The sequence below is a fragment of the Molothrus aeneus genome, chromosome 2 (assembly GCF_037042795.1).
Source record: "Molothrus aeneus isolate 106 chromosome 2, BPBGC_Maene_1.0, whole genome shotgun sequence".
Lineage (NCBI taxonomy): Eukaryota > Metazoa > Chordata > Aves > Passeriformes > Icteridae > Molothrus > Molothrus aeneus.
Window position 1 is genome coordinate 66,952,419 of NC_089647.1, and position 25,253 is coordinate 66,977,671.

Genomic DNA, 25,253 nt, shown 5'->3' on the forward strand with positions numbered 1-25,253 from the left:
AATATAAACAACACTTCTTTTACAATATTTTTTCCACAAATTTAGTTATTCATTGCTCAGGCACACCGAGCAAGACACCTAGTCTTTCTGGACAATAAATACCTGTATACCTGTTGCTTTTCATGCATTATCTATATAATTTGCTTTTCTTAGATTGCCTCAAATAATTGTATTTCAGAGTAGACGCCCACCTCTGTGCCCAAATTCAGTGAAGGTATAATAAATGTGAAACAGAGAAGTGATTATTTTACTTCAATTTACCCATGTACCCTATGCTGTATTTATCTTTTTTGGGGGAAAAAAAGTATAAAAATAGACATTACTAGCAGTAGGAACTCTGGATGAAGGGACTAGCTTCTAGGGAAAGAAAATTCATGTGATTTTGAATGCACCTATACTAATCAGAGGTCAGGCACATGCTGGTCTTTACTTGTGTTTTAATAACGAAGCAGTCAACATGTTACCTGGTAAAAATAACAGCCACTGTACCAAATATGGCCCAGCACTCTACAGACAGTGACAGTGACATTTGATGATACTTGTGACAGATTATTGTGGTCCTCCATCATAACACTGCAGCAAAAATTCAAGGCTGCAATAAAAATTAATCTGGCCATGGAACTGGCCTGTAGTTATTTTTTCCCCCTTACTACTGCAACACTGATGTATGGAAGCCATCAAACATGACTTTGTGAGGGTATTAGATGTACATAAAGCTTGCAGAGAGAAACTGATGGTTGCTGCAGAAAACTCAGAAACCAACTACTTAGAAGGTGTCTTTTCACATCTCCTGCATCATTATAGGTAGTTCCATGAATATCTGACTTACTAGTAGGGTGTTCTGAAAACCTGCTACCAGAGAGCTAGTAATAACACTTTACCTTTTCTGCTCAGACTATGGATTCAAGTCTGGCCTGAGTCAAGGAAATGATTCTAATGTAATCACTTAATTGCTGATTTGAAATAAGTCAGTAGTTTTAGTGAAAACCCTAAGGATGAAAGCCTTCTTTACAAAACCAGGGCCACCCCTAAGATTCCTCTGGATCCTCAGAGAAGGTGAAGGAGCTAAATACCCAGAAGAAACTGGCATCAAGGTGGGTAAAAGCCAGGGGCACTCTATGTTGCTGCTAGTGGCAGGGCAGTGTAAGAAGACTTCTCTCTGGGACTTACCAAAGCTATTAATACGACACTCGTTCAGTCACTTGACTTGGAAATCAAAAGAAGCACTGTCTCCTGCTAAGGAGAGGAATATAACTGTTCATAACATTTATGTATGTTAAACTATGTCCTGTAAACTATGTCCTTGGGTTTTCCTGCCTTGTGTGACCACTTTAGTATTCTCTCTTTGCAGAGCATCTGTATAATCCATATGTGGCAATAATTTCATGCACAAACTTCAGGACGCGCAGTGCCGTAGGAGTTGAACAAACCTTGTCAATCACTGAACACAGGAAAACCTGTTGGTGGAACAAATTTACTGCATGCTTTAATTGTAGCCAAAGAGGCCTAGCTTCCCCTAAATTTTCATGGTTTGTCGTTCAACTACAATTTCTTCCATGCATCTGGAATTTGCTCCAGGTTATATGACGTTTTGTGGTCCATCACAACATGGCATATTACCAATTGATACTATATAATCCACGATGAAAATATGCCCTTAATGCCCCATGACAAATGGAAAGAATGTGGATATCTTATTTAAAACAGTAGAGGGGAAATGGAATACAGCTCAGCTCTGTTTTTTAAATTTATCATTTTTGTTAAAGCAAAAGAAATATATAAATAAAAGGTACCTGAAACTTAACTTAGATTATTCATAAGAGGAACTTAATGACTTCAGCTCTTCTGAGCTGGCTTGTGCATTTTTTTACTGCTTCTGTGCATTTTTTTGCTGCTTCCTATCCATACTTATTTCTGTAATAAATGTTACAGCACATTTTTTGATGTGCTTTTATGATATTAACATCAACTTTCTGGAAAAACAAAATAGAAAACTTTACCCTTTTGAAATCAGTGAAAACAGCCCTATTGTTTAAGATTCCAATTGCACCATTGTTTTACTTTCTTTTAACATTCCACATCATGGTAGATGAAATGCCAACACAAAGAAATGTATATGGTCTCTACAAACAGCAAGCATTGCCAAAGAGAAAATTTTCTGTTATATTCTACAAACTAGTTTCAAACTCAGTGGACATGTGGTTTAAAATAGATTCCATAGGCTTTTAAAATGGTATCCATAAATTCTCTCATTGCAATTACTTTTAAAATTTCTATCGGCCTTTTCCCAGGGATCTGCTTATGAATATTAGCATTATAGTGTTAATACTTTTTGGTTCAGGCTTGTTTGTAAGTATTACTGTGACAGTACTGTAGGAGAATAATTAATTATGATTTTAAATGCATCCAAATATTTTGAAAAAGAAATAAATAGATTTGATTACTGCTTATGATCTACTTAATGCATATGTAAGTACATGTTTAAATACCTTGCATTTGCAACTGGAATTGAACCTTTTTATCCTACCTGCAGCTGGGCGATGAACTGAGTGCATAAATAACAGGTGTTCTGGTTTCACTGACTCATTTCTCAGCTTCCTCAGGGCCAGATAAACCACTAAATATTTATCAGATGTGCTTACAATATAGGGTCTCAAATCAAAACACTATCAATGTGGAATGCCTCAGGTTGAGATTAACCATCCTCTTCTTTGAATATCTTTCTTCTGGATCAGTGGCTGGCTGTTCTGGAATGGCCAGTGTTCCTGGCCACACTGGACAGGCACAAAAATATCTCCTTTTCTTTCACCAAAACTTGACTTTGTCTTTCTGATGCTGCACAATACATTTTAATGCAAATGTTTTAAGGACCTGAAGTGAGATAGGGCCTGGAAACTGTTTCACAGTCTTCTGTGCTTTACAGTTCTTCTCTTTCCTTCCCTCCTCTTTTTCCACCATGTGAGATGGACTGCATTGCAGCAGTGCAGTGGCAGGTGACCAGCAGTGTTACATTTAGCTGTTTGTAATAAATATACCTTGAATGATGTGAAAAATTTCTACCTTGGGAGCAAAGTATGATACATTTTTTTCTTCTTTTTTATTCTGCCTGAATGAGCAAGAGACAAGAACTGAAAATCAGTTCCAGGAGCCTTGTATGACTTTGCAAAACACTGCCATTAAACTTATTTGTCCCTGGCAAAGCTGGTATAATCTGTAGTCATTTAAATTCACCTTTACTGATTGAAGGCTTAATTATTGCATTTTGAGGCATATACTTTTTAGGTATAATTATGCAGTTGAAGACATTTCAAGATCATAATTAACTGGAAGACTGAGAACCAAATCAATTCAAAGTCAATATGAAACATATTTACTTCACGGGATCAAAACAGCAACTGTAAAAGAGAATTCTTCACTGAATAGATATATTCCTAGATGATTTTGGCCTCTATGCTGTTGAAATTGTTGTCACACATAAAGAAAAGGCAGAAATATGCTTCCTAAAGTCTGTAGAAGTCTAGAATATTAGGGGAGTAATCAGACAATATCATAGATTTTGGTTAATACTTTAATAAGGCTACATGTTTTTTTGGCATGGTGACAGGAAAACTCATTCATCTACAAATAATGGGGAAAGAAATAAATCTCAAGAAGCCTGAGAGAAACAAATCAGGTGAACAGACTCTCCCATGGTAATGCAATTCTTACACATAATCCAGGAATTTATACTCAAAAAATGTAGGAAAGTTACACAATGCTATGTGTCATCCTGCTGGAACAATAAGCCCAGCTCTGGTGTCTACAATTTGATAAGGATTCTGAAAAATCAAAGACATTTCAGACAAGGACCTCAAGAATTATTAAAATGGAAATTCTTCCTCATGGAACTCATGGAATGAACTACTTAAGACATTGAAACAGGGAAAAATTACTTAAGTACCTACCTGGAGAACAGGAATTCAGTAATAACTGGCTCTTTGATCTCACAAATAAAGGTGTGGCATGGTAAAGGCTCAAAAGGCTGTTTTCAGTGATTTCAAAAGGACAAGGCTTCCTGTTCCACTGAAGTGACAGAGACATGATCGGTATTAAAAGTTCATCAGTTCAGGGGTCTTCAATCATCCCTTATGACAACTGTTGATTTTCATGGGTGAGGTAACTGACTGTAGTGGGAAGGACACAGTTCTTTCAGTTGCAAAAGGGAAAAGCCTTATGAGCAGGTTTTTGTACTGGAACCCAGACACTTCTTGGAGAAGCACACTTAGAGCATCTCAGCTAGGTGCTGAAATAGGTTAATTGATAGGAATTTCTGAAGTCAGACCATTGAAAAAACCAAAATGAGAGTGAGGCCTTGAAACAAAAAATGCTCAAACACATTTGTCATGTAGACCAGTGGAGAAACAAGCCTGACATGTAAAGGGTCTCTGGGTGTCAGTGAGCAGTGTTGGGTTGAGTAGACAGCCCAGTGACCATCAGACACAGGCGTGGCCACCAGCCAGGTGTGAGGTCAATCCAGAATGATGGTTCAAACAACAATTTGGGCACAGGGACACCTCCAGGAATTTCTCAAGGCAGGGCTGAGTGCCTGAGGCTGGACTGAAACGGCGCCCCTGGATCATGGGCAAGGTGGGGGGAAAAGCCTCAGGCAAGGGTGGCCAAGGCCAGGAAGGTCCTTTGGAGCATGGATGGAAGGCTCATAAGGCTCAGCAATTAGCATTTCTTTAGGTTTGTGCCAGAGACTTTGTCAGGGGAGACGTTCTCAGCATGACAGCATTTTCTGTGGATTGCTAATTTGTATCTCTTACTACCATTTCTGAGAAGGGGTCACCCATCCTTTCACAGCATATTTGAAGAGTGATGTTCTCACACAAACATGACATTGTCTTCTGAGACCGTGATTCCCTGATGCATAGAATCAGTTTATGAAGTGATGGCAGCTCTTGGATCATATCAGTCTTTTTATCCTGCCATTCTCCTTTCTTTATGCAGCAGACAGCGGGTTTTAGTAGTTTTCAGCATCCTGTCAAGTAAAATATCAGTGGATGACAACCTAAATTTAATCACTGCCCTTCTTTAATTTAATCTAAATACAGATGAGTCTGGTTCTGTGGGTTATTTTACAGTGCTTTATTATTTTGATACTGTTTTTTAGAAACAGTTTAGATTTGAGATAACAAGCATTCGCAGTTACACAACTCCTCTCCCCACAAAATTCTAGAAGGTGTCTTTATTCTTTAATTAATTTCTGTGGCTTGTGTTTGGTTCTTTCTACAGTAGAAGATAATCTGTTACAAATAATTGCTTATTTAGTTGCAATATTTTCTAGTAAATATATCAGAAGACAGTGAAAATAGTAAGTTAAGACAAATATTAATTTCTTCAGCCAGCATAAGCAAACCTATGCCTATGTTGCTACAGGGGTCCAAACAATTCTGTGGTGCCAATAAGAGCTCTGTCATTTGACTTGGCTTGTATTTCTGGCATATGCAACAGACTTAGAAATATTTCCCTTTCATTTCTTATATTTCCAATACCTACGTTCCCTTTTTGTGGCTTTTGAAGCAGTTTTTGTGCAACATCTTGGAAACATTATCCAGGCATGTTTAGACAAAATCTCAGCCAGTATTGTGAGGATCATTCATAAATCAATAGCAACAGCTGCCCATACAAGATTAAGATTAATTTAATATCTTATACTTTTGTTTTAGATATTGTAATGCAACAGTAAAACCAGTACTTCCCTTAGTATCTCACCTCCACCAGTAATCTGAATTGCATCTAAGATCAGACAGTTTGGAATTTTTTCTTTATCAGATCTACAGATGCACAGTCTGCCTTAAGACTTTGATTTGTTGCACTTCTGCTAAACCTTCATGTCAGGGATGTCTGACCTTTTGAATCGGGGCTGGATACCTGTTCTGGAAACCTCTGCAGTTTGTGCTCCCACACTACTCCCTTGTGCCTTATGGATGCAGCAACAGTTCTCACAGCAGTATATCTGGTAATGCATAAATGCATTTTAGAAATGTAAAAATTATTTTTGCGGGGCAGATTAAGTTGTCATTTGTAGAGCCCTGCTGTTGTGAACATTACAACTAATGCATTTTTCCACAGATGTGAATTCAATCTGAAAAAAAGAAAGCATGTGCTCTCCTAAGTGTAGAAAGGCTGTTTGTGAAGTGCTTTTGACAATGGCAAGAGTGGTTTATGATTACCTTCCATCCACACCTCATAAATTACATTCTCACTACTAAAGACAAAAACTTGATATACCTAACCACTTATGCCAAAGAGTCCCTCTCCATTTGCTCTCATCACCATTCTGCATTTTTCAGTCTCTCTGAGGTAGTGACCTCTAGTTTCGACAATACAGCTATGAGAAACATGAAAATAAAAAAGAAAGTACCCTCTGGCTTGTTGAGGCAGGAAGGTGTTGGCCTTAGCTGTACTTTCATTTCCCTGTAAGTATTGTTGAGTTCGTTTCTGAATGAGATTTGCTATTTCCACTGAAATTTATGTATGAAATTTACATTTTTTTGTCAGGTTCGGCTGTCTGTCTCTGCCCCGACACGGTTCTTGGGTGGCACGCGTTTCAAAGGACAAGTCTGGACTCTTCAGCTTTTCGGTCTTCAGATTGTTTATTGTTTCTTATCTACAAAATTTTCTGTCTGCCCAACAGAGGTCTGATCTGCAAGGCAGCCACAGGCACTCTCTGACCACCCACAGGGCGGTCATGTCTTTTTATACTAAAATCTACGTACATGATATTTACCTTTATTTTCCAATACTTTTCACCCATGTTAGCAAGTGCACCTTCACCATAAACCAATCCCCAAGTGCCAACATCACCACAGGAGATGGAGGACAAGAAGAAGAAAGAAGAAGGACGAGACACGCCCTGATCCCTCCATCTTGTCTCCATAACCCCCCTGTACCAAAAACCTTAAAGTCTATATTTCACCCTCTAAATGTGTCCCTTTTACACCCTTCACTCTAAAGTGATTCTCATGTCCTCAAACTCTTGTTACTTCTGTGGATGGATCAAAATCAAGCCACCAAACACTCTTGGCAACATTCCAGGATTTCCGAGACCCCCAAGGGTTCTCCTGGCATCTCTGGACATCGGGAATGATGTGCTGAGATCCCACACTTTTTTCCCTCTCTTTGCTTTATTCCAGAAGCTCAAACACTTTTCAAAGCTGCCAGGAGTCTTTTGTAAACTGACTGTATTCCTCACATCAAAGCTTCATCTATGTGTAACTTAACAACCTCTAGACTATCAGAAAGTTGTATTTTCAGATTAAATAGCTCTTAAAAATAACTGAGATGGTGATGTTCAAAAACAGTATTTCCCAACAGGGAGGGAAATAGTCAAAAAAGCAACTTTATTTTCCTTTTGCATCAAGGGCAGAAAAATGTTTCCTTCTCTTCTGTACAGGAATGTGATGGGAAACATTCTCACTTTAAAGGTTTTGGACCTATACAGAAGTGAAAGGTTCCACCCTTTTTTCCACTGTGCCTTGTGCTCTGGCCAGGAAGCTGCACCCATGCTACCTGCTGTTTCACTAGCTCTCCTCCTGCAGAGCAGTAACTCTGTCCTGTTCCAAAGCAGCTTCTATTTTGGGATGAAGGGCGTCCTCCTAGGAATTTGAACAGGGGGGCATGGGAGAGTGGCAAAAGGAAGAAAATATGATTTTATCATCTGTGCTCTGAAACCAACTGAGTCCTTGGAAGACCAGCTCCAAAGCTTTTGTCCCTTTCTATCCACTGTAATCTCTGCACAAGTATTAAGTCCTAGATCTTAATTTCGTGTTGCTCATTTAACAGTTATCCCTTCACCCCTCAGCCCTGTAACACAGCCCCTCGCCTTCTCTTCCCATGTAAAAGAAGGAAAAAAATCCTCTAAAAGCACAAGACTCTCTTGGTGAGCTCAAGACATTGATAGTTTTACTTGAGAAATGTTGCTGCAAGGTTGAAAATCTCCTGTTGCCTCCATTGCTGTCACGAGTGTGGGACTGGCATGAGGAAACCTGTGCATGTGCCTCTGCTGTGCTGTCACAGAGGCTGGCAGCTAGTCTGAAATCACCAGCCAAGGTGGGCTTGAACAAAGTACAGTTCTGTACCCAAGGAGATTGTGCATGGGCATACATTTCCTCCTGTCAGTTCTGCTGAAGGGTGATGACCTGTTACAAAAAGACCATAGCAAACAGCTGGGAAGAAGCAACTTAGCATCTGAGCTGTTCACTAAGCAAAGCTGAATGAAAGCCCTTAAACCAGTCACAACTGCTCATAGTTTCATTTTCCACTTTTGTTGGTTAAAAAAATATTTCATATTTTTTGGTTTCGTATGAAGTGATATTTTCCTCAGATTTCTATAGCACTCTCATCATTAGTTTCTTCTACTGATGTTAATTGAAAAGAGTTAAAAACATTAAATGATTCTAAACCAGCTCTTGTCAGAAATAAAGTTAAGTTTTGACTCTTTCTTCCATGCACAACTTATGAATGGAGAACACTTACATTTTTCTAGTTGTCTTACAAATTCAGTGAGCTTTAAGTCTCAGAGTGTGAGTTTTTGCTCTCTAGTTCATTTCTCCCTATTGGAATTTTTAAATGCATTTTATTGTTGATACCTTGTGTGATTCAGTGGTTACTGAATGTGTGTGTTTCATTCAGCATCTGAACTCTTCAACATTTGCCATAATCCTCTGTGACCAGTGACCCAACTGGGTAAGAACCTTATAAAATATAGTTCCCACATTTTTCACTTCATACTGCTTGCATTCATTGACAAACTTTCTGAAAACTATCATGGTGCAAGTGTAAAAGTGAAATTAGGATTTCACTCACCACTCCTCTGACTTACCTTTTGACATATTGCAGTACATGGGACTTTTTTAAAATTTCAGGTGGCATGGACTTGAGGTTTTGGGGGATGGAAGTGTAAGTTCTGTTGACAAAAACAGTGGAGATCCAAGGGCTCATGAATTGCTGCATGGTAACAACTGAGATGCTCCCAGACAGGCACTGATATATTGCTATTGGTTTCTTGTCAAATGTGTTCCCCTCACTGTAATTATGCACAGAACATGAATACATTAAACCCATTTCAACTACTACATTTTGCCTCCTCAGCTCATACAAACAGACCTGCAAAAAACATGCCAACATTTTTTCCTCACTTTCAAAAACCCATGTCTTTGCTTCCCACCTTTAAAGAAAATCAATATTTGGCAGCTGTCTTATGTTTTTGCCATGTTCCTGATTTCCCTCTGTTTTTGGCATTGCCAACACAATCTGCAATATGCTGCAGTGCCCTTAGTAACATTTCGGAACAGCCTTGCTAGAAATGCCAGTTCACAGAGGATTGAATTAGCATGCATCATTTACACTGTGGACAGTTAAGAGTCTTGTGCCTTTCCTAGAATTTTGTTGTTGATATTTCTTTTCAGATAGGTTATACCTATGTGCAGAAGGTCCCAGTTCTGTGACATGCTTCCATTTTTTGTTTTGCTCTTACATACTTTGGCTTAAATATTGCTGATGGTGCAAAAAAATCTGCATTCGTCAACCGACCAGGCATATCGTTATGGTTATTATTTTAGTTCAGTTTCATGTTCCATTATTACTAAGTGTATTTGCCATATACAGGTTGGGTATCTGTGTTCTTTGGCTGAGTATCAATCATTTTCAGAGCCTGAAACTGGATTCTGAGCCTCCAGCTACCCAGATAAAAATAGGAACTGTAATTTGTCACAGGTGTTTGCTGGAGCAATTCCAGCTATGGACACAACACTAAAAATTGCAGAATAACATTAGATTTATATGACACAGTGGGAACACCCTCAACCACTATCTGGGATCTGTTTCTACAGTTTGTGGCCCTGCGCAACTTTCTATGCTAATTTCTAGGCATTGTTGTTATAAATACATCTTCATCTCCACTTGAGAATTTTGAAATCAAGTTACAATCAATACTTACTTCTTCCTCCCATTATGGATTTTATAGAAGGAGCCTTAGACCAGGTGACACAGAATCATGGATTTGCAGAATCAGGTAGACCAGATCCGTGTGACATGCCACTCATCCACCCTGCTCGAGGCAGGACTAATTAGATCAGGTTCCTCAGGTTTGTGCCCAGTTAAGTCTTTTAACGTGTCCAAGGATGGAGTGTTTTTCCCCATAGTGTCTCTGGGTCTCTTCCAGTACTGAAACAACGTCATAGTAAAAAAACCTCAAATTGTATCTAAATGTTCCTCCTTGGAGCCACTGCCTCTCATCCAGTTGCTGTGCATCTTCAGGAATAGTCTGGCCCTGTCTCCTTTATGTCTTCTCATCAAGTGGTTGCAGATGCAACATTTAGTTTCAGATTTTTCCCCAGATCTCTCTTTTCCAGGCTAAACAGTGCCTTTCCTCACAGGTCCATCACCCAGCGCCTTCCCTCACAGGTCATGTGCCTCAGCTCTGGAGCAGCTTGCTGGCCTTCTCAGGACTCAATCCTCTATGTCCAAGTCTTTAATTTATTGGAGATCCCCAAACTGGGCCTGCTATTCCAGGCACAGTCACAAGTGACAAATACAGAAGGAGGGGTCAAATCCCTGGATCTGCTGCCTGCAGATCTTGCTAATACAGTACACAGGATGCTGTTGGTTTTCCCAGCCACAAGGTCACATTGCTGGCTCAACTTCTCCTCCACGATTGCCAGGTCCTTTTCAGAAAAGCTGTTTCCTGGTCAGCCAACCCTCAGTCTGTATTGTTGCATTAGTTTATTCCATCCGAGGTGCAAGACTTTGTATTTCCTTTTGCTGAACATCATGAAATTCCTGTCAGCCCCTTTCTCCAGACTGTCAAAGTCCCTCTGAACAGCAGCAACTTCTCCCCCCAGCTGGGTGTCACCTGCACACTTGTGGAGAATGCAGTTTGTGCCATCAGCCGGGCCATCAATGATGAGATTAAACACTGCTGTCCCAGTTGGGCTTCCTGAGGGACACCAGTAGCTAGTGGCCATCATACAGTTGACTTTGTGCCACTGATCACAACCTGCTGAGCCCAATATTACAGCAAATTTTCCACTCACCTTATCATCTGTTTTTCTAGCCCATATTTCACCAGTTTGGCGATAAGAAGTCTACAGGAGATTGTGGCAAAGCTTGCTAAAGTCAAAGTATCCAACACACATTGCCCTCCTCTTGTGCACAATATTATCATAGAAAAGAAATTAGGTTGGTCAGGCATGGTTTGCCCTTGATAAATTTATGCTGACTGCTTACAGTCACCTTCTTGTCCTTCATATGTTTAGCAACAGCTTGCAGGAGGATTTGCTCCATAACTGTCTCAGGAACTGAGGTGAGGCTAACAAGCCTGGAGTTACACAGATGCTCTTCCTAAATACAGGTGCAACGTTTGCCTTTTTGTAGTTATTGGGAATCTCCCCCCTTTGAAACTGCCATCACCTTTCAAAAATGTTACCAGCATCACAAGGGCATTGCCCAGCTCCTGCAGCACCCTTGCATGCATCACATGTGAATGTTTAAGTGGTTAAGTACTCCCTGATTCCATCCTCTCCTACTGTGGGTACTACTTCATGCCCGCAAAGTGCTAGAAGGCCTGGGGAGCTGGAGGGCCAGGGGGCAGAATTGCCAAGGAAAATTGAGGAAAAAACAACACATCAAGTACCTGAGTCTTTTCCATATCCCTTGTCAAAGGATTCCCAGCCCCACTGAGCAATGCCCATTCTCATTGTTCTACATTCTCAGTCTTTCTACTACTGGTGCACATAAAGAAACTTTCCTTATCGCCCTTTTCCTCCCTTGCTACTTTAATCTGGACTTGCAGATTGGCTTTCCTGACTATTCCTGCACACTTGAACAGCGTCTGTTCATTCCTCCCAAGTAGTCTGTCCCTGCTTCCACCTGCTGTGTACTCCTTGTGTTTGAGCTCAGGCAGGAGCTCCATGTTCATCCACACTGGCCTTGTGCCATACTTGCTCAACTTTCTGAACATTGTGCGCTGTTCTTGTGTTCTGAGGAGGCTGTCTTTGAAGATCAGCCAGCTCTCCTGGGGCCTTTTGCCCTGCAGCACAGTTTTCCATGAACAGACTCCCTGAACAGACCTAAATCTGCTCTTCTGAAGTCCAGAGCTGTAATTCAGCTATTTATTTCGCTCACTTCTCTTAGAGTCCTAAACTCCACAGTCTCACAGCTGCTGCAGTCAACACTGCCCTTGACCTTTAGGGCCAACATCCCCTCATTGGTTCACTGATCATCTGCATCAAGAAAAAGTTTTCAACACAGTCCACAAATCCAATGGACTGTTTGTGCCATATTATCCTTCCAGCAGATACTGTGGTGGTCAGAGTCATCTGTAATCACCTGTGCCTCTAATTCTGAGGCTTTCTTCAGCAGCCCAAAGAAGGATGGATCTGCCTTCTCTTACTGACCAAGTTATCTGTAGGGATATCTTTTACAACACTGCCTGTGCAGGTCCATTCCCTCATCCTTACTGTTGTGGAGACATAAAGTTCAGCCAGTCTGGGAGCTTTTGTGGTACTGGGTGGTAAAAGGCAAGCCATTAGCATGGCATCCTATGCCAGAGCACTTCATTGGGAAGCTGTCAGCATTATCAGCACTTCACCAATGACTGATGCTGGCAGGCACCAGCTGAGATGGGGAGCAGAGGCTGCAGAGTAAAATGAAATTTGCACTGGCAGAGCTCAGTTCCACACTGCAACACCTGAATTTAAGTGCTGGTTATATAAGGAGGTCTGATCTCAAGGTATTGACACAGGTTTTATCTGCAATGGGATGCATCTCATTTCTAGGTAAGGCAGGTGAAATCAGAACTGTGGAGGTGGGCTACATTTCATCAGTGAAAAAGGGAAAGAGCCCTGCAGCTGGAAGATGATAACTAATAAAATGCTCACTGTAGAGCTGTAAGAATTTGAGAACCTCTAAGAACCAGCTACAGAGAGGCTTGCTGGAAAAAGCCCCATGAGAGGTGAGTACCTGTACAAAGCAGAGAGTTTGTGCTGAGCTGGGGGTGATGCAAGGCCCCCAAGGATGAGCTGGTTTGGTATAACACACACTGCTATAGCAACGTAACTGGAGCCATTCAAGATGATTCAGGAATTTAAGTCTATACATAGACCATTGCTGAGAGATTTTAAATCTAATGAAAAAAAACCTCAACCTTTTACTAGCAATAATGAATATGGATCTAAGTTTCTTTTCTGAAGCTTGGTGGCATTTAAACCTACAGGTATTATAACACAATATATGTATTGCTATGTTGCACTATCTTTTATTGCAGGAGAAACTAATTCCCATGTTTTAAAATTTCTTTTAAAATTATTTACATTCCCCAGAATGCTAAACAGGAATATTACACCTCAGATAATAATTTACTTTCAGGTAAGTGCCATAGCCCTAAATACAATACTTTTTTTCTCTCTTGGAGATCTGTCAAGATTTTACGGGTCAGATATAAATTTCTTGATATTGGAGTTTTTTCCTTTCTGCTCCACATGTGTATTTGTTTTTTCTTCAGACACCTCCTTGTTACACAAGTCAGGAAAAAACTTGGCAAGCTGGTGCTTCTTGTTATCTTTCTCTCTGTTTTAGTCTCTCTTTCTTCTTTGTTTGTAGTTGCTTATGGGGGCTCTCTTTGACTCTTACAGCCCCTGGTCAAACTCCAGTTACCTGCCCTGCTCCTTGAACTTTACTTTTGCTTGCTGTTTGCTTCAACTAGAAAGCCAGCTGCTTTCTCCTGAGATTATTTCACCAACCCCAGGAAATCTACCCTCATCTTATCAAAGGTGATAAATGCTTCTCACTCTGCCTCTATGCTGCTATCTAGAACAACTATTCCTGGACATTCCTATAAACCTGCTGGTCTTGTTCTCACCTTCTGTCAGCAAGGCTGAATTCAGGCTTTTCCCCATCCTTTTCCTTCATTATTCAGGACTTGGCTGACTGTTCACTTGTGCTTACTATTTCATTTTAAGGTTCTGATTGTTCAGATATTTTGGAAGTCAGGATACTGATCCTACAGTTCATAATTTCTCCAGAAAAATTGGCTCAAACATATATATGCACAGAATTTAGCTCTTTAAAAGAAAGAAATGTTTGTATATAAAACGAAGTACATTTTTAGGTACATTGCTAAATCTATTATAATAACAGAAATTGTTCTCCTGCTTGATTATCACAAAAGCTAGCTAGTGCCTTTTCCACTGGAATCCAAAGTAATATTATTAATGTTAATTAATATTATTTCAAAAATACACTTTTGTAAAATTTCATTATCCAGTGTATGACAGTTACTACAAGCAACTGTAAAATAATAAGTTCTTTCACAAAAGCCTATACTAGTACCAAATGACACCCAATCTACTGAATGTACTGTAAAATCACCCTTTTTGATGGGGGACAATAGCAGGGTATTACTGTGAAGGTGGTTTATGTTGTCAACAAGAACTCACAATAAAAACACAGCATTGAGATCAGGCTGACATCAGGAATGAGTGCAGATTGTCAATCAGCTAACTTAAATCACAAAATCAACTGAATTACATTTTTCCTTGTCTGTTTTGTGAGTATTTTATATCATAGTGTGTTCCTTAATCTGCTGAACCCCTGTTTAATTTCTCATCCTGGGGTTTCAGAAATGGTCTTTGCAAGAAGGGTGTCAGAGGGGCATGCCCATCTTAATTCAGACAAATCATCCTCCTCAGTCCCAAAAAAAAAAAAGGTCTTGTGAAAGACCATTCTGAGATCTTAACTGCTTTAAAGAGGAGCAATATTAGCTTTGCATTCCTGTCTGGAGGATAAATGACTGATATCTAGAAAAAGCCAGGCCAACTTGCACAGCTGTAGGTAAGAGACCCAAGTGATATCTTGCCATAGTTTACAGAAGCTTCAGCTTTCACTTCAGCTAAATTCCAGTTTTGTGACTTTTTTTTTAATGTGTTTTGTTGGTTTGTTTTACTCATGGAGCTGTTTATGTAAATGTGTAAACTATTATTCAATATTGCTTCATAGTGAAAAAACCAGAGCACAACAAAAAACTCAGTGTGTTTTTGTTGTTTGTCTTCCATTACAAATCTACCACATTCTTCCTATAGTATCTCTCTTCAAAAAATCACCCAGCCTGAAACTGCTTCTGAGAGTTTTACTCAGAGCTCTGTGCCTCCTTAGAGATGAGAAAGCCCCACTTATTTCAATGATGCCACCTCTGGATAGAAATGTACTCAATATAAATTAAGCTATCCAAAATCAGGCTTACTGACATGGTCAGTAATTTATTGCAGGCTTTCAGTGCATCCTTCTCATAGAAACAATCTCTTATAACAGCAAACTTAAGACTCTATGGAGAAACTTTCAGCATGTATCACAAGCACTTTCACAAGATCTGTAACACAAGGTATGAGGTTATTAAAGCGCCTCTTTACTCCAAAGACAGAAAATACATAGTGCACACCCCAACTCATACGGGCACAGGTGATTAAGCTGGTCAGATTATGTTCTCATGTATTCCAGTGAAATCCTAATAATTTTACTCATTTCAGGAGGCTTTCTCTAGTCTTGAATATTGCAAAGGAGAATCTGAGCAGTGCGTACACATTAGCAATGCAGATTCATTAGTGTCAGAAAATTACTTTATTGTAGTGCCTGGAAATTACTTCCTCACTTGTTAAGCCTGCCTTTCCAGGAGGAAGATATTTACTTTAAACAAAACCCAAACTTGGAGCTGAAGCCTTCTCGTGAGCAAATCTGTCAGCTTGAAAGACATTCTTTTTTTAGTTTCCTTCCTCCTACCACATGCCCACTATATGCAAGTCTCACAGATTAGGAAATATTGCTTTGTAACATGGATTCATGAAGAGTTTTTTTCATCCAAATTAACCTTTGCAAGCTCCATTACTTTCCTGTCAACTTTCTGGTTACTGTCATAATCAGATTTCTGAAGGTTTAGCTATGTTTGAAAGACAAAAAACTGCAATGGGCATTTAATCACTCTAGTCAGAGCTCTGGGAGAATGCTGTCATGAATATTGAGTGGGCACATGCTGGTATATGCTACAAAATGGTAATGACAGAGGTCTCTTTCTGTGGCTGTCCAGGCTTGTTGGCTCATAGGGAGAAGAAGTATGGACACTCTCTCTCCTCATAGCCACTTATATCACAGTGTGAAGGCAAACTGCTCGAGAAAGACTTTTAACAGGGTGTTTAGCAAGAAATCCTGTTTGTAGGGTGTGTAAACTAAGGAAGAGATATTCTGAGTTAAACATCTAAATAGGTACCTCAACAAGCTAGTGCTGAACAAGTAATTTTGTATCTTTTTGGAGACAGGAAGTAAATATTTTGTTTCCCCCCAAATTCTTCAAATGCAGATTGAATATGAGCCTGTGGACAGGGAGATGGTCAGTTGCCTCTGGAAAGCCAGGGAAAGCTGTTAAGAAGAACTGGGAGCTGCATTCTGAGGACCCCTGGTTTCATGATGAAGGGAAGGGGCCAACTGCCAGCAGTCCAAAACTCTGATTTACAGGAAAACACACATTTGAATTTCTCTCCACCACTCAAGTTTTTGCTCTTCAAATGAGGTATGTTAATGATTATTGTATGAATTAAACAAGCAATGGTATTCCAGGAGCTTAGAAAGCTTAACCATTGCTCATGTTATTGGGTTACACTTAAAAGAGCTGCAAGGTTAATCTGAAGTGATAAGAACACTTTTGACGTCTTTTTCAAAAAAATTAACAGACTGGGTGGGTTCCAAGCATTTCCAGAGGTGTGAACCACAACTCTGAAAATACTATTGATTGCCATCAGAGATATCTCCAACATACAGGTTCTCTACCTAAAATTTCCAAGGACAGTGTTTGTCAAGAAGAAGGACATAAATTTAGTTAGCCTTGCTTGTGTTTTAGCTTCTCTGGTACCTCTTTCTTCAGATAAAGGGAGGGCTATAACTGTAGGCCTGCACAGTCTGACAAAACACCAAAGCACTGGAAAACTTTGGCCCGTTTAAAATCACACTGAGAAAAGCAACATTTAATGTGTGTAAGGTATTTATTGTGAACATAGTGTCTGTTGTGGAAAAATGTCCTTTTCAAAAAGTACCAGTTCTGACCATGAAAGCAAAATACAATTTGTGAGTTTGCTATAGTAAAGGGGATATCTGAAATTGGAAGCAATTCTTTTTTTTTTTACCATCTTTTATTTCACCAGAAATTATATCAGTGGATATGTTCACCACATCTTCATGAAAATTCCTTTCAGACTTTAACTTTACATCTCTCTGCTTAGATTTATTTCAGATAATCACAACATTTTTTAGATACTGTGCTTGAAGATTTTATTTTGTAAAACTGCTGGTTTTGTCAATCAATCCATAATATTTCTTCTGACTTTCTCAAATGCCAAACACATTTGAACTGCTACATTTTCTTTAAAATACAGGTTTTTAAGCAATGGTAAAAATAATTACTGTCATCTCACACAGCTCAGTAACTGCATAAAAATAAATTCTATTTTTTACTTTGCTTAACACACATTTGCATCAGCCACAAAAATGGTGTTTTCCTAGGTAGTGAAAGTAGAGACCAGAGGTTCTGCTGCCCATCCCAGCTGAAACGTTCACTTATACTCAAGAGATTTGGTCACAAAATTTATGTCTTTACCCTAATCCAAGACTTGGTTACATATTCAAACTGGATGTGGTATGGTTCTCAAAAAGGGTAAGGAATGGAGAGTTTAAAAAGCTCCCTCCCTGACAAGAAGATCTCAGCAGAGGTGTCTGGGCTAAGGGACCACAGTTCCACCAAAGCGCAAGGCAGTGCCCAGCTGGTGCTCCAGCCCTGAGGCCAGGCAGCATCATGCAGAGGGAGATTTTCAAATGATTGATAGCAAGTGGAGCTTCAGTGCCTAATTGATGCTTATAACTTTGGGGAAAAAATCCCCAGCTATCAGTATCTTCGACAATTGGGCTCAATTTTCTCTTCTCACAACAATAGCAAAAATGCACCTGAAGGAATCTTGTCTGGCAGGAATGATGCATGGGCAGCTCATTCCCTCAGTGTGCCAGCAATGATGCAGTTCGACCCATCGGAAATCCAGACTAAAGGCTGCAACGTCCTGCTAATGAATTGCTCTCTACAGAACATTTTCCTGTGCCTTGTTGCTTAAAGTGACCACTCCTTTGCTGATCTGCAAAAACTACTCTGTGCTGCTCTGAACAGCACTGGGTACCTTCGGAAGCTGTGCCTGTAGAAATCATCCTGAGGATCAATTACTCCCAAGGGAATTAATTCAGATGCTCCCACCACGTCCTGCATGCCCTGCTCCCAGCTAGGGAGATGCCCAGTGACAAGTGGGATTAGAAGACCTCAAGGCCTGCTCCTGGTCTTGCAAAATTCAACTGCAGAACTTCAAACATCTTGTGCTGGTGAAGGATCAGAATCTCCCTGGGAAGAAGAGGTTACAAAAGAGCAAATCTGTGTTATCTTTTCACAAAAGATCGCTCGGTGCCACTGCGTAATGTGAAAACTCACCAGAAATTTTCTTCAGGCTTACACACAAAATAAATAATTTTACACAGAATACTGTAATGGTGGCTAATAGTGTATCTCCAAAATACCATGTAAAATACATAAGGCTGAGATCAATGGTGACAAAAAGTACTGAAATGATGGCCTTTCAGTTCAAACAAAGCACAGTATTAAAATTCTGGTGGGTGCGTTTGGAAACAAAAATGGTCAGCTTCTGACTGATGGAGTCACCTCCCTGGCTGAGTGTCAAAATAGGTCAATGGAGCTTTCTTTTCACAATAGCTAGAAGTAAATGGAAACTTTGCTGTGTTCCAGCCTAGATCAGTAGGGAAAGAGACATTCTCCCCGACATGTAGCTTTTCTATTTGTTACATGATACTCAGTGATATTGAATAACAGCTGGCAGGTTTTCAGCCAAAGAAAAGACTCTTGTCCCCGCGGATGGCACCACCCCTTGCATGCTCGCACCTCAAACCTTACAGCCCAGCGATGTAAAACACTGCAGCACCTCAAGGTTCAGCTCAGCCAAGCGTGGCAAGGTCAGCCGGCGGAGCAGGAGGAGGGCGGGGAGGGAGGCTGGGGTGGAGACGGCAGCCTGACCATAACTCCAGCACAAGGGCTCAGTTTCTAATGGCAACAATCTCAAAAGCTTCTCTGTGCACAGCTTCATAATTAAGTGTTAAATAAAAGTGCTGTGCTGTGAACACTGCATCCTCCCTTACAAATTCTGACTTCATACCTGGTAGTCTACTAAATAATTCAGTCTGAAAATTCCTAGCACTTAAGCAGGGACTGTAAAAGTAAGACATCTCAACTGTTAAACACAGTGACTTCCTTCACCAAATATGGCATGTGATCACTATGTTCCTATGGCTTGGAACCACATTTCCATGTTAATACATTGCTAAGACATTTTCTAAATGCATGTCTAGCTTCATCGTGGAAAGACAAACTTGATCAGAGTAATAGATTACAACCACAGGATGTGTGCACAGAATGGTGTAAGTGGAATGAAGGTCAAAAAAGAGATGTAACTTCTTTTTCAAACTTACAGCAGAGTTCTTCCCAAACATGAAATATAATCCTTTTAAAAACAGGCTTTCAGTCACACAACAAATCTGCAACAAAGCAAGGCTACCAGCAAAGTTAGTATGGAATATTTGAGTATTTTTAAAGGAAACACAGAACTCACACCACAGTAGGAGAACTATACCATAGTATGAGAACTATTTAGTGAAGTAAAACGTAATGCCTCAAAACATCTAAATGAGAACATATTATTCATCACAATGCTTTCATGATTACAATTAGCACAAACACATTTGTGATGCTTCCAAACATCGGTGGGAATGTTGATATGTTTACATCTGTGTAACAGAGATTTGTCTATTTTCCATGGAGCAAACGATTATTTTTCAAACAGTGTAGGAACAGGAAAGCAGACATCACAAAGAAAGGTTGATCTACTATCTGGTTTATAGCTATCACTATTCTTATGCTTTTGGGGAGAATTATATATAACCCACATTAGAGTGAGATTTTAACACTTAATGTGCGATTCCACCGTGTTACAGATGCTACAAAACTGTTCTGTGCATGCCCTGGACACACATTTTTCAGTACAGGGTGCATTAGTGTACTGAATGAGGTGTGGTTCAGAGAGTGATTACGGCAAAGGTTACTTCTCCTCAGGTACAGGGGTACCCATGGTGCCCTACAGCACCGTATCTGGTTTTTCAGGTAACTGCTCATTTTTTTCGGCTCTCCCTTTTCTTTTTGAGTGTATGCGCCTCTAGGTGTGGTGCTAATGAAGGGAGGAGAGGAAGAAGAAAAGAGGGTAGGGCTCAGTATGTCTTCCACGACCCTCTTAAAGCTTCTCTAGAGCTAAAATAATGGTAATATTATTCGTCTTCTTTTTGGGGAAAAGGACTAACATTAATTAATCAAAGCAGATTTTTCCCATTCAGCGAAAGGCGTTCAATAGGAGAGTTTTGGCTTCTAGCCACTAGAGCAGGAAAAAAAAAAAAAAAAGGAAAATCACCACACCACCTCCTATGGCTTCTGCATAAAGTAAAGCTAATACTCTTAGATTATTTTTAGATTATTATTTTTTTTTCCTTAATTGCCCTGCCACCCCGGGGCGGCCCTTTTGTCGGGCGGGAGAGGGACGCGGTGCGGGAGAGGCTCGGGAAGCTCCAGCTTTCCACGGGACGCGGCACCGCGGCCCCTTCCTCTCCCTCCCTCCCTCCGTCCCTCCCTCCCTTCTCCCGGCCGGCGGCTGCTTCCCCGCCCTTCCCTCCGGACCGGGGGCGAGACCCTGGCGTGGCCTCGCCCCTGCCGGCACAGGCGGGAGCTGTGTGAGGGGCCGGACGGAGCCGCCTTTGTCCGCCCCGCTAACAGCGAGCCCGGCCCCGCCCCGGGTTACCGCGGCAACGGCGGGGCTGCGGCCTTGCCCTTCCCTTCCCTTCCCTTGCCGAGCGCTCGCAGGCAGCGGGATGCCCCCCGATGGCAGTCCTGTTCCTGTGCCCTGCTAGGTGAGAGCGATGGGGACGCTGCGCTCCGCTGAGTGCTGCCAAGCGCCCCCCTTCGCCAATGCAGCTGGAGGGCGGGCACAAAAATCGCATCTCCAGAGGTTTCCGCAGCGTCTCGCTGCCCTTCCCGGGCTCGCTCGGGTTAGCTGAGGGCTCCACACGCTGAGTAAGGGACAGGCGGCTGAGCTGCTCTTTCGGCTGAAAACCGTGGGCAGCTGTGCCCGGGCGCTGATGATCCCAGGTTGAGCCCCTGCCGATGACTCACTGCGTGCGGACATCTGCTCGGGGAGCTGCTGCGCTCCCTCCCGTGTCCTGGAGCTGGATTTCCTTACTGACGTTTTTCAGCTCCAGACAGGGTTGTATTTAGAAACAATTTTCTGCTGGGAAGAGTTAAATTGCCGGCTTTATAGAGTTATATAATATTTTCTAGTTTTTGTGCGTTGGGTTTTTTTCCCCTTTAAGATTTGTCATCGGAGACCAAAAATAAAGCAGAAGAGAGCAGAAAAAAAATCTGGGCTGAACTGCACTATGAGATCATTCATGGGATAGGTTTTGATTTGGTAAGCTATTTAAGATGAAATTGGAGAGGAAAAAAAAAGAGGATAGGAGATTAAACACTACTTTAAATAAAGCTAAAAGTCAGCAAAAATAAGACTTAAACTAAATAGCATAAATTAATTTCATTATGAATTTTGCTACTGTAAAAGCAATAAGCAGTTCAGTCTAAGAGGGGCTGTGTACCCTGCAGAAGAATCGTGTTATGTATGCTCAGTTATAAATTAAAGTGAAGCCCTGGCACTCAGAAGAGGGGCACTGCTCTCCTGTGTGCTTTCATTGTATCTCACAACTTAGTGTATCATGTCATTTGCATTATGTAATGCCTAAAGAACCCCAAAATACTAATTCTCTTAAGACATTGCTGTTTATTTAAATACCTGATCCCGAGCATTTAAGAGGGTGATACCGGTTAATCTTCATGATTAATGATCCTAATGTCTGATTTCCTAGGTAGATGATTTTAGGGAGCATTTGTATTGAAAAAAAATACCACTCTCAACTGGCTTTTTGGTTGTACTTAGCAATATATTGCTATCGTACTTAGCAAGGTTGCTATCGTACTTAGCAAGGTTGCTATCATACAAAATGAATGAAAAGTGACAAAAAGCAGAGACTGAAGAAAAGCACTGGGAATTTTAAAAGACTTTCAGTTTAGCACTACCATTTTTCTCTTTTGCTGTATTCTCACCAGCAGCTTAAACTGCAGGCAAGCCAGGTTGTGCAGGTGGAGGCGGTGTTTAGCAAGGCATGCTGCTTTGGTAAGTCACCTGTAAAACAAGATGATCTGCAATGTTTGGATAAATTCAGTTGTTTTTACTATTTCCTTTGTCACCTGCATTATCTGAAGTGCAGCTTGGAGTATTTACCTATGAGTTAAGCAGTAAGTGTTTTGTCAGTATTCATGAAGCTGGAGTAGTCTTCCTCTGTGAATTACTTGTTAAAAGCACCTCTTTTTGTCAAGCAAATCAAGAAAAATCATGCCTACAATTTCTTTTCTGTGACACTCTGTAAAAAGGGAATATAAAATCAGGGAGTTACAGAAGTATATATGGATATGGTGGGGAGGGAGGAGTAGTCTGGAGAAGTTTCTCTGAAACTCAGAGAAGGTCCAGCCAGGATGCCAATGAGGTCATAAGAGAAACAGAACTGAGAAAGAATCTAGAAGCCTTACCAGAGACCTACTGCTTACCCCAACATTTCAAAATGGGGTTTTGACTTTGAGAAATAAGTACAAAAATGAATTATCTATACTCTGTGGTTCCCAAGGTATTTCAGAATGCCTTTAATGTTTCCACTCTAAAAGAGGGTTAGTTCTTTTCTCTGCACACTGCATTTCAAAGGCAGTCCCCTAGAGTGAGGTTCAGCTTTGGCTTCAAGCACAGAAATTTAGTTATGGGCATGTGAGTGAGGTGTCTTAACTTTCCATTGCAGCCAGTGGGGGTGGGTTTCATGTTCCTCTGCAGGAGCCATTTGAGCCTTGTGCTTTCATACATCGAAAGGAGGCCTTTGAATGCAGCACCACGTGACTTCTGGAGAGACAGCCAGGGGCCAGGCAGTGTTAGCAAAGACAACTCCAATGGCACAAGATGCCTATTTAGGCAACTGAAGTTAACCCAATACACTCAAAGGAATTTGTACCCCAAAGTAGGCACTTTGGTTTGGTCCGCTGAGCAAGTCTGTGTGCTCCTGCTTGCACTGGCAAGATCTGTTGTGACCACAATATGTGGCTTGGACACCTGGTTCACACCAAGGTGTCTCTGCTCAGAACCTTAAATTCAGGCATTGATCTCTATACTTACAGACCTAACTTACTTGACTAAATGCTTGTGGGTAGCATTGTGTGAGACAGCTGTACAGCACTGTCAGTTATCACATGGGACTCCTAAGTAAGATCCACATCTTTTGGAGAGGCAGCTAGTCCATGCACCCAGCCTGTCTGGAACTCTGTTGGAACTCAGGACATCCCTCTGGCTGTCCTGGACTGCCAAGACCCCTGCCAGGGGGCTCAGAGACCCTGGCACAGGGTCCAAGACGTTTGTGGTTTTGATTCTGACCCATGGAGCAAACCTTATATGAAGATCTGCAAGTCACTACAGTTTAAGTAGAATGATAGTGAATTTATCATGGGGTGAAAAATAGTTTTTTTGGTTTTTTAGAATGGGGGTTCAGGGGGCAAGATGGAGGAATCTGGGCGTGTCCAGCCTTTCTCCTTCTTCTTAGCCTCCATCTTCTGCTGTGATGTTGGCACTTTCAGATTGGTTTAGAGTAGAAGCTCACTGTCAAACGTAGGTGATAGGTTTGGAAAGTAATTGTTAATATTGTACATGTAGTTTTTAGTATAAAAAGATAACACCGCCCTGGGGCAGGCAGAGTGCCTCTGACTGTCTTGCTGAGAGGACCTTGGCTGGACAGGAGAAAGAATTTTATAGATAAGATACAATAAACAACCTTGAGACTGAGAAATGAGGAGCCCTGACTCCTTCTTCGAGCGCCGGGCTGGGAAAAGAGACTTTCTAACGTATCTTGGGGTCACTCTGACCAGCTAGAGAACCTGAGAGAACTCCTTTCCTCTGAAAGCTTGCCTCTGAAAACTCAGTTTGCCAATCATTTTTCTGAGAAAACACCCCTCTTTAAGATTACCTTTACCCATCCACAAAGATGTTTTATATATATATATATATATATATATATACTCAATCTTTTCTAAAAATTCAAAGCTATCTAAGTATGAAAGAACTAAAACAAGACCTTTCTTTTCCAGATTCTTTATTGCTATAGAAAGCAGACCTTTGTTAAATGGATGAAAAGGGCGGGGAAGGGAACCTGGGTGCCATTTAAGAAACTGAAAAATGTGATCATAAAGAACGTGTTGCTCTGTGAAGTTAAATGTTGATCAAAACCTTTACAAGACAGGGCCAAAAGCACTTACCTTGAGTGGTTTCATTCGGGGAAGGACTGCAAATGAAGGGTGAAGGAAAATCAGTGACAATAACAGTAAAATAAAAGCATACAGACACTGGGAAGAAGTCTGGGAAAAAATAACAAGCAAACATGCTTTTCTAAAAAGGCAACACAGAGAAAGAAAATATGATATGTATAGAACTTATCCTCAGAGACTATTCACTCTTGAGCTTAACATAAATTTGAATAGAAGGGAGGCAGAAGACCCATCCCTAGCTGCAGAGATCTCCTACCACTTTCTTCCTTTATGATATTTCTTTATATCCATTCCCTCAGAGAAACCTTCTCACTGTTAGCTCCAGAATTTCTCTTATTCGTCCACGTTTTTTTACCTCTGAAAATGAAAAAACTTCCTCTACCTTCAGAGGACTTCTCTTATGTGACAGAAAGTTGGGTCATCTTTTTATTCTTTTCAATTTTTTTGTAAGAAGCTTGGCAGGCTTCACAGATTCTTTAAGTTTCAGGACTGTGAGAGAAGCAACTCAACCTTATGCTCTTGTGCCAAGATTGAATGTGCTTTTCCTGGTGCAGTTTTTAAGCCAGCCACTCTAATCCTCCAACCTTTTCACCTTTTCATATCAATATCAGCTTGAACTCTCAGCAGCCATAGATACTATCACAGGGCTGAAGGCAATAGAAGAGTTAAAGCATCTACA